The sequence below is a fragment of the Strigops habroptila genome, chromosome Z (genome assembly GCF_004027225.2).
Source record: "Strigops habroptila isolate Jane chromosome Z, bStrHab1.2.pri, whole genome shotgun sequence".
Taxonomy (NCBI): Eukaryota; Metazoa; Chordata; class Aves; order Psittaciformes; family Psittacidae; genus Strigops; species Strigops habroptila.
In genome coordinates this window covers 10,893,965-10,906,917 of record NC_044302.2, presented here as the reverse complement: position 1 = coordinate 10,906,917, position 12,953 = coordinate 10,893,965, and the positions used below count along the sequence as shown (strand labels likewise).

Here is a 12,953-nt window from a genome sequence, read left to right as displayed (position 1 = left end):
GAATGAATTCTAATCTATTAATCTCTCCACTAAAAAAAAAAAAAAAATCAGGAATGGGTGGTAGGAGTTGGGAGAAGCTGCTGAAACTAAAACATTTAATCAGTAGTTACAGTGGAAATGAGCTATTTGGAGTTGTCAGCCTACATCCTCATGAACAACAAGAAATTTTCAGGCTTGGAGAGAAACTGATACTTTCCTGGTGCAGATTCCAGTCTAATAAATGAAAAGGTGAAAAAAATCATTCTTGATGTAACAGATGATTTCAAGCCATCATAAAACAAATTGATGGCAGAAAGATACTGAGCAGGACATGACTTAATAGGGTAGAAGAGCTAAGATTTCTGAGGTGGGGTTCTGGAGGCATTTGAACATCCTTCCTTCTGCAGTTGGAGTCACTAAAGCCTGAAATGAAAACTATAGGGAGATATGGGGTATGGTTTTAAGGAAAGGGAGATGGGAGCCTCTTTGGTGCCTTCAGAAAAAGTCCACACTTTGAGGAGGGAGAGGGAGGAAATCATTGAAGGAAAATAAGGAGCAGATTACTCTGGGCATTGAATTTTGCTGTGCACTTGGAGAAGAGGGGGCAACTAGAATGTGTGCTTCCCTTGCTGTCTGGCATCACCTACATGGTTTCTGGCATTCCCTGTTAGAGAAAAGGCTGGTGTTGGATGGTAGATGTTGGTGCTTTGATCACTGATACTTCTCAAGGCATTCCACAAGCGCAAAGGAATATACTGCTGTAGTGTGCAGATCTATCAGTCTGTCTGTTAAACTTACTTGCATAATGTACTTGCTCCAGGACTCCAGCTCACAGCAAAGATGTCACACACAGGCTTGAAGCAATATCATCTTTCTGTATTTCTCAAATCTGGTGCAGCCAGCAGAACCATTGTAAGATATTTGCACAAACCCCAGAGCCTCCAGTTTCTTCATATGTTTGAACTGAGGCACTGGGCTCAAATATGAATGCGAGGTTGTGTTCACTGAGTACTGACCTCCAGACAACGTGTTAAACCAACTGAGTTAGGAGATAATTCTGGGGAAAACACGGGATTTGCTATCAAGAACATGAGTAACAGACTCCTCAGCCTGCAGCAGTGGAGAAAGTGGTTTATTCTTGCTGTGTACAGAAAGATTTCCTTGATTATGAATAGAAGTCTATTGCACCTTTGCCCCGTCATCCTGGGGTCTCAGAGCACAGCTAGCAGTGCTGTAGTCAGTGACAACACAGCTGGCAGCCAGCTGTGCTGTTACTGTGTGAGCCAAATGCTGAGGGACAGCATCCAAAGTGTCTACTCAAGAGCCTTATGGTTTTAGGTCAGGATTTTCTGCACCTTTCCTTTGTAATAAGTATGTCCCTTTGACTGGCTTATGTGGGCTTTCATGCAGAAAGAGGAGAGCCACAGTATGAACCTTTTTGTTCCTTCTTGATTTTTGTGAGATAATGCTGTTTAGCAAGAGTAAGTTTGTAAGATCTATAAGGGTTATAACACAGGAATCTTAATACTGGATTTTAAAATGATGTCTGCATATTTTATAATTTGTTTTTCCTGATTCATGCATCCAAATGGATGTTTTATGTATCTCTGGACGTCCCTTGTGCGCTTAGATGTAACAGCAGAGACATAGTTGAATGCAGTTATCATAAAGATTTACCAATATTTAGATACATAACTAATAGTAATTTACTCTGAACTGTTTTACTGCAACAGTTCTATTACAAAACTCCACTAATGTAAAGTTAATACAATACAGAGTTGTCTTGCCATGAAGTGGTCTCTCAGGGAGAGGCAGTGGCAGGGAAAAGTGTGAGCTTAAGGGTCAAGGAACATGAAAGTGAGGAATGGATAAGAAATTGTATTGTTCTGATATGAATCCCCAAATTAAACATATAGTGGCTACACATGTAATGAAGTGCTACGAAATGTCATTTTGTGCATAATGTAAATCCAGTAGTTCTGTGGAAAAGTAACCTGAACAGTATTTTTGCACTATTAACCTGTAACAATGTGTGTTACAAGTATTCTTCTTGCCAGGTCTACAGGCAATTCACTAACATATGAGCAGACTGCCACGTGTAGCTATACCAATGCAAGCATTTACAATTTCTTGGAATTTTTGTATTGTTACTATGTATTTTCTATGACTTAGGCGCTGCCAGTTCATCATCTATTAGGGAGCTGGTGAGGGAACAATTTTAATCAGCAGCTCCTGATTTTGCATTTGCTCCTGAGCCCAACTTCAACATGTTCTTTCTAGGAGTTTACGGGATTACCAAGCAATCTGAAAGACACCACTTTGCATTTCCTTGATTTTGCATTGTCTTCAGCTTTACCAACCCAACTCTGCTCCTAGTTACCCAAGTTATCTTCGGGTTAGAGCCTATGAATACCTAGTGTTGACAGTGTGAGTAATGTCTCCAAGTTGGTGGGTTGTGGCGTCAAATGTTAAGCTTAACAATATTTCTAGTCATGACCGATAGCAGCTGCCTGACTTTATTGTTCCTTTATGTATGTTCTGAAGTAAATAACATAACCTTTACCTCTTCTTTCTTTAAACTTCAGGTTTAATCGTACAATTTCTCTTGCCCTCTTAAGGTGGGCATCTTAGCTTGAAAGCTGTTACTGAAGTAATAATTAGATGACTAGATATTAGGAAGAAATTCTTACCTGTGAGGGTGGTGAGGCGCTGGCACAGGTTGCCCAGAGAAGCTGTGGCTGCCCCACCCCTGGCAGTGTTCAAGGCCAGGTTGGACACAGGGGCTTGGAGCAACCTGCTCTAGTGGAAGGTGTCTGTGCCCATGGCAGGGGGTTGGAACTGGATGAGTTTTAAGGTCCCTTCCAACCCAAACCAGTCTGGGATTCTATGATTCTATGACAATCTAGTTACAACATTTCAGCATGGCTTTTCTTGAGCTAAAGCACTTCCTCCGAGAGAGATCTTGGTTGTTTTAATTGTTGTGAATACAGTTTTACCAATGCTCATTCTTTCATCTAAGAGATTGGTCATGCTGCTCTGCTTCCCTGCACACGTGGTTTTCTGCCAAAACAGTGACATGGGCAGAATCGGCTCTTGTAATGTTATATTTCCTTTCAAATAACTTTCATGTAATTACTACAAAAGTCAGTCATAAAAAGGAGAGTAGGAGGAAGTCAAGTGTCAGGAATCGTTTTATTTCAATGACTGGAAGTAATTTTTAACCATACTTGTTTCACTAGTGAGTGCCAAAATGATACAAATTTTGACTGATGTCAGTGCTCTCAATTTGTAAATGGGGTTTAGCAGTAATGTGCTAACTTCTTCTTGTAGGAGAAAATGCTGAAAAGGATGGGGTTTTTTTTGGTTTTTTTTTTTTTTTTTTAAAGAAACTATTGAAGTACTTGTACCTGGCACTAAATTTTACAGTCCTCTTTCAGACAACCCTCTCACTCATTTCTGTGAGTTTTGTCTGTATATAGATCACAAGGTTAAGTCAATTTCTGTTAACCCAGTTGTTTTCTTAGCCAGGAAGCTGTTTGCTTTTTAATGGATTGATGTTTATCTGCTGGAGGACTTTAAATATAATATTCCTACAGCTGTACATGGCTGCAAGGCATGCTGTTAATGCAGTTAAAGAAAAAAAAAAAGAAAAGAAAAAAGACTACTTACAGAGATTGGAATAATTGCTGGTTATTCCAATACGGATGGAGCTTCCAGAGATGAGGGTAGATGGAGGAAAATAACTGAGGAGGGAAAAATCAAAAAAAAAAAAAAAAGTTTCTTAATAGCAGTTTAGCAGTTTGGTTTTGTTTTGCAACCAGCTGTCAACTGAAGAACACTATGGTGTTAACATGCACCCACTCTTGGGAGCAGGATTAGGCATTTCAGGCTCTGAATATACACATAGATGTGGCTTGAATGGGGGTGAAAAACCAAAACAAGTTGTTGCTCCGAACTTCCACAAATCACTCCAATTCAGGAAACGATACTCTATGTGACTTTAGTGCCTCTCGGATTCAAATCCCCGTCTATACACACCAATGTGTTACATAAATATGCTAATTATTGTTAAGTTATGCCCCAGCCTCTGAAACAGGCACCTACCATTGTAAAACAAAATAACTGTTTCCTAATTTAAGTGCATCTTGAATACATTAGGAGGCTGTATGTGTCAAACTGGGTTGGAATAAATTTATTCTAAAATTTGATACCCATACTCCCCCTATGCATTTGAGCTTTAATATTTATAACTTGTACTTCAAAAATTTATACTTGTTTGTTGCAGGCAACAAAACAAAACACACGAGTAAAAGGTGTCCTCAATAACGAACCCGCTAGGTTTCTTCTAAGAGGGGCTCGTTTGCTCCTGCAGTTGCATCTGTAACACACGAGCTCCTGGCAGTCAGTCAGCTGTAGTACAGCCTCTGTACTGTGTTTACACCCAGCGGCAGCACGCTATTCCCATGCCCTGTGCCTCGGCGATATTCGCAGCTCTCGCCCTCTCTAGCCCGCATCCCGCCGCTGACCTGCCTCGGCGGCTCCCCTGAGCCCGGTCTTCCCGCTCCGCACTGAGCCCCCGGCACGACTCGAGGCTGCTTCCCCTTTTTCTCGGAACGGGGTTTCCCGAGTACCGGAAAGTTTCCGCAGAACACTGCCCGGCTGCGGCCGAGCCCGCCCCCCCGCTGCTGCTCGCCGCTCAGTGCGCCTTACCCTAGTACACAGCGGTGACCGGTGCCTCCATCCAACTCCGCCGCGGCTGGCTGGCGGGTTCGGGCGCAGCCGGGAGATGCGCCCCTCCGACTCCTCCTGCGTGCAGGGCCGGAGTGGCGGTGGCGGTTGGACGGAGTTGAAGCCCATTAGCGGAGGGCGGGGGCAAACGGCTGACCCCCGCCCCATGGGGGCCGGCCGGCGCGCCCCCTGCCCTGCCCTGCCTCCCCCCGCGTCGGGCAGGGACCGAGCCGGGGGCGGCGGAGCCCGGAGGTGGTGGGGCGGGCGCAGGCCGAGGGGTGCGTCGCGGAGTGCTCGGGGTTGCGTACATGTGGGTCCCTGGCCCGGCCTGGGGGGACCGCTGAGCTGAGGGGGTCTGGGGGAACCCCGGAACTCCAGCTCCGCTCCTTCTCCTCCCTCTTGCAGCCCCTGGGGAAAGGGAAGTGTTAGGGAGTCTGCGGAGATTTGCTGCTTAGATGAGGAGCCGTAGGCGGATAACGGCGCTGGAAAGCCGAGCCCAGACCAGCAGTTTGACTGAAAGGGAGGGTACTGCCTGGGAATAAACCCCCGGGGATGGACCGGATTAGAGGGACTAATTCGCGGTGTCTGGATGGGGGCCAGGACAAGAATGTAGTCCAAGTGAGAGCTAAAATCATTTTACAATAGCAAGATGTACTTGTTACCAGGGATGCTGGCAACGTATCTTACTGTGAATGACAAATGCCCTAGTGCTAAAGACAGAGAAAATAGGGTTCAGTGGGTACTAAAGTATGTGAGCTTTCATAATTAGTTGTTTACCTCTAAGAAAAACATGTTGTTAGCTGCTTAGGTAGAAAATGCAAGAAATAAGGTCTTTTTGTTTTTGCATATCCTGTCAACAGCTTGGACTTTTTTAGGAACCAAGTTACATTGGGAGTTTCTTTCCCTTGTGCATCTGTTAGCCCCTGAAGGCACTTGCAGAGTGGTCCCACCGATGCTGTGAGTGAGAGAAATGGAAATGAATGCTTACGAGTATGTAGGCAGCCTGCTTTACTTCCCTGCCCCTTGGTGGCTCTGTAGCCCTGAGAGCATGTTCTCTCACACTGGGACAACTTTGCTGTCAGTATGTAGGCTGTTTAATTTCTCCTTGGTTTAGCAGTGATAGGTTCAAAGTTGTGATGAAGTTTGGAGTGGATGGAAAGCTTGTGGACTGTGCTCTTTCTGTAAAGTTTCCTGCTGCCATTCTGCCACTGATCAGCTTCCCCCCCTCCCTTTTTTTTTTTTTTCCTTTTTAATTCCAGGCAAGCAGCAAGCAAGTTGAAATGAAGGTTTGCTGGAAGTTCACAAACGTGTTTCATTGTGGCTCAAGGCTACCTGTACCTTTTGCCAAAACTACAGTACCTTGGTTCTTAATTAACACATCACTATCCTAAAATCCCTCAAAATGCTGCTGCAAAAGTTATCTTGTGATTAATTTCTTCAAACCCTTAAAATACTTGACTCCTTGAAAGATATTCTTCTATATCTTCTATAATTTCTCTAATCTTCTTCTATAACTTCTCTATAATTTCAGTAAATGGAAACAGTATAACTTCAGTTTAGGGCTCCTTGTTGTTTAGTTACAGTGTGAAGGTGTGAATCTATACATGCATCAGAAAAGCTGATTTTCTGTGTGTTGTTTTTTTGGATCTGTACCCCCTTGGCCTCATTCTGCAGGTGAAAAGTCATGTATGCATGTAATACTGTACTTAAGATTATTAAAATATTCTTTCCCCTTTAAATTTCAGAGATTTCTAATGATTAGCTCTTCTGCAAGTTTTGGTAATGGCATCTTTCCCAAATGGCACCTTACATTTAGCCACAGTGTCAGTAAATTAACTTTAACCCTGACAGACTTGGAGACTTGTGTTTGACTGCAAAATCTACGCTTAGACAATTACATAATCTGACAAAATGTGGGAAATACAGAGACTTTAGTAACTGCCTTGGAATGCAGGGGGATTGCTCAGTGTTTGGCAATTCTGAAAAACATCCCTGTCCCGGCCTGCCTTTAGACCCCTTTCTGTGACAGTCTTGTCCCTTGCCTCCAGGAGCAGTTTCAACTACTTCTGAGATCGTGGACATTTACTTCTGTGCAACATGTGGTCCACCAAATCCTGCAGAAACATCACCATAGTGAACAGTCACTTCCCTGGTACTTACTGGTGCTCAGCATGCTCATCTTGAATCTACTGAAATGTTGGAGGTTTTGCTGACCCTCCTCATTTCCAAATCTGCATCACATGTGGGTGGAGATGGGGCTGGGTTTTACCCCTTTATCCTGCGTGGTTTTCAGCTTTTAGGGATTCCTGTTTTCTCATTCAGTTGTGGACCTCAGTGCAACCTGGGTAGGTTGTGGAATTCAGACCAGACTCTAATTTGCACATTTAGTGCAGTATCCCAGCAACTATGTATTGTATCAGGGTTATATTATGGGTAATTTACATTGTTACTTGGTTCTTTTTGTTGCGTCTGCTTTTCTGTTTTGGTAAAGTAGATCTGTATTACAGAAATTTTCCACAAATAAATGATTTGTTACATAGGGGTTTGTTTATGAACTCTATCTGGGAGAGCCAGAACAAAGATAAACAATACTCAGAATTTCTGCTGCTCACAGCTATTTACATTATGGGTCAGCTTGTCTTTCTCGTACCATCATGAAACCAGGAGGACTAAAGTAGAGTCAGTCTCCAGTGGTTACAGATGGGACTGTACAAAGTCACTGTCCTTGGTGGGTATTTCTCAATTTAGTGATAAGGGAAGATCAGTGAGAAACCCTTGCTGAAGACAGTTTTATTCTTGGATGTTTTCACATTTTCTTCAATCTAGGGACTTCATTATAAAACTGTACCACTAGTGCAGGCTGCTCCAGTGACAGCCCTCAGCTCAGCTCACCATCTCCTGTGGTTTGATTGAGATTCTGGGAGCTCAGTGCTGGTGCTTAGGTGTGGTAGCTGCTATGGTACCTACATGGACTTCTTGTGACAGTCAATTTTTGTAAGGCATAATAACTTTTATTGCTATAATGAGATCTCATTTTGACTGAGAATTTTTATGGATTAGTAACGAGACGTTTGGGGGATGCTGTTCATCCTTTTTTATTTTTTAGGGAAAAGTTGGTGGTGAAATAACTGTCAGTTTGATTAAACAATTACTTTTAGATAGAATGCCCCAGGATGAGTAAAATTGATTAACTGTTTTTTATAGGAACAGGAAAGTATTTCCTGCGTAGAAATTTGATAAGAGGCATCTCATGTTTTCACAGCTCACCATGTTCTGAAATGTAATAAAAACAATCCTTTGAAGAAAAATTTTTCAAATTATTGCCTTTTAGAAAAAAAGAAATGTTCATTCTGCTTTCTAAGAAGTGTGCTTAAAATAAGACAGTAATTTCTGCATGGAGAATCTTCATGCCTAACTTTTATTTTCAACTTAATTTTTCTGAAAAGCTTCAAATTTTTTTGAAAGTGTTTTTTGGATATTTTTAACATTCCATTAAAGAATGGAGCAGCAGTAAGAATGTGCTATTTATGCCTACAGCATAAATTTGTGCACTAATTATTTTTTTCCATCCTTGTTTCCATCATTCAATTGAAGACCTTTCCCACTGATCTCAAGGACCTGTGGAACAGTGTAGGTTGGACAGGTCTTCTGGAAGTCATTTTGTTCATCCTCTGGCTAGAAGCAGGTCTAGTTAGAGGAGATTGTCAGAACCTTGTCCAGTTGAATTTTTTAATGGAAAGGTTGCAATTTTAGAAATACGAAGTTACTGTGTAACATTTTTCAGCTTTTATAGAACATTTATAGAACAGGTAAATTTGTTTTGAAAAATATTTTCTTGAGGTTTAAATCAAGTGATTCAGTTCTTTAGGAATAAAATCTTTCAAGAGGCAAAATAATTTAAAATTATTAGCAGAGATGAAATATATCAATAACAAAGATTTTACAGCAGCACCAAAGCCCAAAGGAAGAATTTATATTCCTTTGTATGCCATGTAAAGAAATGAGATCTAGAATGAAGAGGCTCTTCATTCTGCTTCTATAGTTGCTATGTCAAGAAAGTGTTCTGTAGGAATTTTATGTCATGCCCAAATTCTCAGAGTCTATTTTTCTGATTTTTAAAGCTACCGTCTTTTTCTTTGGAACAAAAGATGCTCTTAGGCTTTGGAATGTGACCAGATATAATGTCTTATTTATTCACCTGCTTGCAGACTTTTGAGGAAAATGGTGAATATGTATGTACATGCTAGGAAATAGTTGGGTCCAAGGTTGTTATTGAAAAGCCAATAATATTTCCCCTAGCTGTCAGTCTGTGATTTCAATCTTCCTGATGCCAACTGAGTTACTGTTTAAGGATGTCAAATGGAAAATTTGATCTCAGTGTTCTTTTCCCTCTCACTCTGTGACTCCTTAATTAAATTTATAGTTAATTATGCAATTTATTTTGTGTTGACCTTTCAAGGACCTTCGAGCATCTGACAGCGAATGCAGTGTCTCCATGTTGATTTCCATGAGTCCTCGTATCAACTTATTAAAAATTCTAAAGGTACTTTTGGAATTAAAAATGGCCAATGTATTATCAAGAAATAATAACATTTGTGTTCCTGGAGATACATAATTCTAAACGTACATAAATACATAAAAAGAAATACTGAATTATGTCATACACAGCATTTAAAATTGGGTAACAACGCTACCACCAGCCATAACAGTAATTCTGCATGTCAGAATATTACAAAACATTTTAGATGCTATAGGTCCACTCTTTGATATAGATGTTGCAGTCGGTGCTTAAAGTCCCACATTTGGATGATTGGATCCACTTGTTATCCCATAAAACTGATACCTGCTTCTAAGGTGAGCGGTATCCATGGTCTTGGGGGCAACTATGCCTGAAAGCTGCATCCTTGATGCAGAGGCCACATCCTGTACAGGCAGAACTCGGTGGAGGTGCAGAGCCTGGCTCGTGTGTGTCATGTCATGGGGAAGGAGAAAAGGGAAATTAAAGGAAACTTCATGCTGCAGACTAGTCAAGACTTTCTTGACTATTTAGAAGATTGTTCATCAGTGTAACCCCTGTGGAGGTTAGGAGGTTTATGATTTATTTTTTATAGACAGACACTAAAGTGTTTGTCATTTACTATCAATCAGTAATCTTTTAAAAGAGGCTTTTGATAGACAGCTGTCAGGCGAAAAAGGCATAGCCTACACTATTGTTAGTGTAGACAAGCATATGAATCTAGCAATGAATTTGTTAGTCTAAAACAGAAGTACAAATGAGAAAAAGCCAGTATAGCAGCAAAAGAAAATATACATGTGAGCCAAAATTGATTTTATCTGTCTGAAATATTGTGTACTACCAAGAAATACATGGTGCACCTCAGTGAAGTACAAACCCTGTAATTCACTGTCCTTTGTGTTTTGCCAATGAATACACAAACCAGTATCTTTCCATTTTATTACTGTTCTATTTATGAAGTGTTTGTGAATCTGTAGGACCCCTGGAAAACGGTAAAGAATTTATAAATACCCAAAAGCACCAAGTTCCTCATTGAAACTGGGAACATTTTTTATAATAGTAAGGGGGAGATGCAGACTGGAGGTCAAAAAGCTTGGGTATGTACCCTCAGGCTCATGAAACCCTTGTGCAACTCACACCTCATTTCACTGGCACTGTGCATGCAAAAGTGAGGGTAAGATAAGACCCTGGAAGTAATGCTCAGTTTTAGATAATGATGAAGCTCCTATCTGAGAGGAGTTGCTGTGGGAAGCAGAACTTGCACAGAGGATGATTCAAATGCAGCTGGATTTTAGATGAAACTGATTAAAAAAAAATACATCAGCAACCTCCAAGTTGTGTTTCTCCTTCTATCCTGACTGGCTGGCACTACCTATGAAGTGAGACATACTGTTTTATAAACTATTAATGGTTAAAGTAAGGATGTAACATACTTTCTTTTTAATAATTCTGACCTATGGAAAATAATGTGTGGTAAGAGAATCAAACTGGGAATTAATTTAAAACTTCAACAGCAGAGAAGTTCACTTGCTAGGAAAGAGAAGCACTGTGGTAAGTGATTTGGAGAGGTAGGAAACCAGGGCAGTTAAGTGGCTTACGCAATTATTTTGCAGAGAAATGTAAGGCAGGTTTTGGGACAAAGGGAGCAGAGCAAAGAAAAACAAAAGGAATGGACCCTGAAGGGTTTACAATATTAGAATGTTGTATTGGGGTTTAGGGTACAACTTTTTTCTCTGACAGGTTGGGCAGAGTGTTTAATGCAGTGGAAAGAGCAAACAGCAGTGTGGCACAAATTGTTACTGCTAAAAAGATCTCAAAAAGAAGTCAGATGAACTGAAAGCACTTGAAAGGTTGGTGGGCGAGGCGGTGTTTAGGAGATCAGCCGCATCGGTTTCTAGTCAGCCTTTGTGTATTCTTTTGGCAAAACAAGATATTCCCAGAATTGTGGATAAAATTATAAAGGAGCAGTTGTGAATGACCACTCTAGGGTATAGGGGAACAAAAGGCAGTAGAAGTGGCTTCTCTCTGAAGAGCGTTTTATGATTAAGTATCAGTGGAGAAAGCAGAAAGGAATGAGGGGCAAAGAAGCCATTGGCTGCCTGAGTTGGTGACTTGTAATTACAAAGGACACTTGTGTGTTCTTAGTACCTGAAAAGGATAATTGACTTTTATCAAAAGCCCAGTAGAAAAAAATGAAATGGTACAAACACACACACACCTGAATTGTGTCTCTGCCACTCTTGGTCTTGTTACTTTACATTACAAACTGGACAGGTGAGATGATGGATGTTATTAACCCAAATTTGCTACAAGCTTAGCTGCAAATGTACTGACTGTGAAGCAGAGGCCAAAGAAAGGAAAGCGCAATTAGGCTTTATTGTCGGGATTTTCTTTCTCGTTTTTTTCGTTGTTAGCTTGAAAATTGACTTCTCTTGGGGGGGGAAAAAAAAAAAAGAATCCAGTATATGCATCATACCTTATTATTCGTAATGGCTTAGTATTTTAGGGACTCCATTATTGAGACTATTGAAATTTCTTATCAATGACTAGCTGTCATTAAAGGTTAAATTATACACTTGAACATGGAGTGCAGATTCCGACCTTACTGTCAAGTAGCTCTGATCTTTTGTTGCTTCAGGTTTTAACTAGAAAACAGGTCCCAAGGTAGAACAGGTCAACCAAGTGTCCCTAGATGAGCATCCGCTAAGTACTGTAAATGAAGCATTCAATTTATCCTGGTAGGCTGCAGAATTGTGATTCGTTAAAAGTTTAATTTCTGGAATATTCAGCTACATAAATCTCTTTCCTGTATGGTCCAGCAGTTAGCTTTTCAGATGTGCTACACAACAGTGTAAGCAAAACTAGGGAAAAAAAACCCCAAAAGCTGTTGTCCCAAATGCCTGTAGTTTTCCTTTCACATCATCTGGTCTCAGAAACAAGCATGTGATCCAGTGTTGACAGGGCTAGGAATGTAAGGCACCAGTAATACAGCACTTAGGTCGTGCATTTCTGTTCTGTAGCACGAATTTGATTCCGATGTCTTTCCTGGATCTCTTCCTGACTGATGAAGCTTTGCTGTAAGGAAAAGTGATGAGGGCAAATCCTGTATCGTAGGATCACAGACTGGTTTGGATTGGAAGGAACCGTAAAGATCATCCAGTTCCAACCCCCCTGCCATGGGCAGGGACACTTTCCGCTAGAGCAGGTTGCTCCAAGCCCCTGTGTCCAACCTGGCCTTGAACACTGCCAGGGATGGGGCAGCCACAGCTTCTCTGGGCACCCTGTGCCTGTGCCTCACCACCCTCACAGGGAAGAATTTTCATGCAGGATTGTTTGCATATCCAAGACTGACGAGCGTTATCCATGCCCCTGGATATTCTTCATGCTGCATTTAGAGCTCTATTAAGAACCCCCAAAACTCTATTCTAAACCCCTAAGTTTTAAAAATTTAGTAGTAGGGAAAATGAGATGAAAATATGATAAAGACAACCTAGGAAAGGTTGTACCCCAGTAGATCTAACATGAAGGCTAATGTCCAGCTTATGGCAGCAGTCAAGGTTCAACACCTATAGAACTGCATCAGCCACACTAGCCAGCAGTGACACTCTATCAGCTCCAGCCTCAGGGCTTTCTAATTAACAGTTCTTAGTGGAGTGACTTCTGTGAATTTGTCCAGACATTTTTCCTCTTTCATTTCAGGTTTTTTGCTGCCACTAATAATATTTTAGCT

At 41.3% G+C, this 12,953-nt stretch overlaps 1 protein-coding gene across 2 annotated transcripts in view; it reads right to left on the bottom strand.

The window, feature by feature from the left end:
* Positions 1-4,782, bottom strand: part of BEAN1 (brain expressed associated with NEDD4 1) — a 57,492-nt gene extending 52,710 nt beyond the window's left edge. The window contains exons 1-2 of one of the 2 annotated variants that reach the window (XM_030471392.1): positions 4,690-4,782; positions 3,649-3,722 (exon numbers count right to left, since the gene is read on the bottom strand). The gene's annotated coding sequence lies outside the window, so the exon portion shown is untranslated. Of the gene's footprint in view, positions 1-3,648; positions 3,748-4,689 lie in introns of those variants that run through there. The other variant, XM_030471393.1, reaches the window with a different exon arrangement.
* Between the last annotated feature and the right edge of the window lie 8,171 nt (positions 4,783-12,953).